Here is a 1,836-nt window from a genome sequence, read left to right on the forward strand (position 1 = left end):
TTCTAATTGAATCTGTTTTCATTCACTAAATTAATATAAGAATCATCTTGCGATTTCATAATTCTACAATCATATACAGTACTGAAATAATAAACTACACTTTGTTACATTCGTTATTTACACCTTTTGTAATTAGTCATGTATTATTATTATTATGATTATTATTATTAAAAAGCATTTATATAGCGCCTTCACAAAAAAATCAAAGCGCTATACATTAAAACCCATTACAAGATAGAAATAAGTACAATATTTTAAATCTATCAATAAAAATTGCAAGTACTTTTTTCATTTTTAATTAAAAATTCACTAATTAACCTTACCAACTCAGAAACGTACAGTAACCAAGGACATTTTCCAAGACCAAGTCTATACCTAACATTAATTGTATGTAGGCCTCTACAGAATGTTGAGATTGAAAGTAATTCATTGGCAAATTTGTCAAACCTCTCAAGTACAAATTTGTTTCCACTTATTTTTTCTTTTGCTTTTTTTTTAAATTAAAAATTCACTAATTAATCTTTCCAACTCAAAAAAGTGTACAATAACCAAGGACATTTTCTAAGACCAAGTCAATACCTAACATTAATTGTCTGTAGGCCTCTACAAAATGTTGATATTTGAAGTAATTCATTGGCAAATTCGTCAAATATTTCATACAAATTCTTTTTTCCCAAATCTAGAGACATTTTCATTCCGTTTTCATGTATTACAAATTATTTTATTATCATAACTGATATATATTCCTTGAAACATTACAGGTTCTACACAAATGTAATTTCGCGCAAATCACTCTTTTTGGTTTCTTACAACCGATTTACATGTCTTTGCTTTTGTTTTTATTCAGAGTCACACCTGAAACTTCATTTCAAAACTGGAAATCCAATACTTTTACATAGTGGATTGTCTCATATCATTAGCCATTAGTTTCAACAACTAAAATAAATAATGAAACTGAGAGGTGTCATCCTTGGCGGATCCCGCAATTCATTAGGAAACCCTCAAACATCCATCCTTTAGTTACAGTAAAGATCTCTGTATCAGTGTACATTATTGCCACCCAATTTATAAACTGATTCCCATCTGTCCAGTTTATTCTTCTATATAAACAGCAGAAAGTCACAGGTTCCAATGGGTTGGGGCATATTCCTCTTGTCTAAAATTTGATCGATCCTCCTTGCATGTGCCTTTTTTGGACCATGAAACAGGATTGTTGCATGTTTTCCCTTATTGTTTTCTAAACCATTAAGTGATATTTGATAATAAATAATTATAGCATTACGTTGTAGAGTTTATTTGCTTATTGTACCATGATTCATTAAAGAGTAACAATTCAGAGATCCCGTTTTGTCGTTCAGAATGTTTATGTTCAGGGTATATCATACGTCCTACTCATCTCTGATATTAGGCCTAAAGCTATTCCATTACCCATGATCAAAAAGAGTCTGAAAATATTTTTTTTCCAATCAAATTCAAATTATTCCCAAACAAGACCCCAGTGGGTCACTGGGCATCGACAGCAAAAAATCCTGGGTTCGAGTCCTGATTGTGCCAACTTTTCATATACACACACACACAGTTACTGCGAGACAGTTTGGTGGTAGTGTCGCTTTTGTACCGTTTATCTATCTTTATTTATTGACATTATATATTTACATAGACCTACTGTATATTACATTCTCCTGATAATTGTGAAATCTCTTGTTCTATTGTATAATCTAATGTTATGCAACTATCATATACATAATATATAATATAATATATACATATATATTATATACATATATAATATATATATATATAATATATATATAATATATATATATATATATATAT

The sequence above is a fragment of the Anneissia japonica genome, unplaced genomic scaffold (assembly GCF_011630105.1).
Source record: "Anneissia japonica isolate Jap-2015-1 unplaced genomic scaffold, ASM1163010v1 scaffold287580_len341680_cov180, whole genome shotgun sequence".
Classification (NCBI taxonomy): domain Eukaryota; kingdom Metazoa; phylum Echinodermata; class Crinoidea; order Comatulida; family Comatulidae; genus Anneissia; species Anneissia japonica.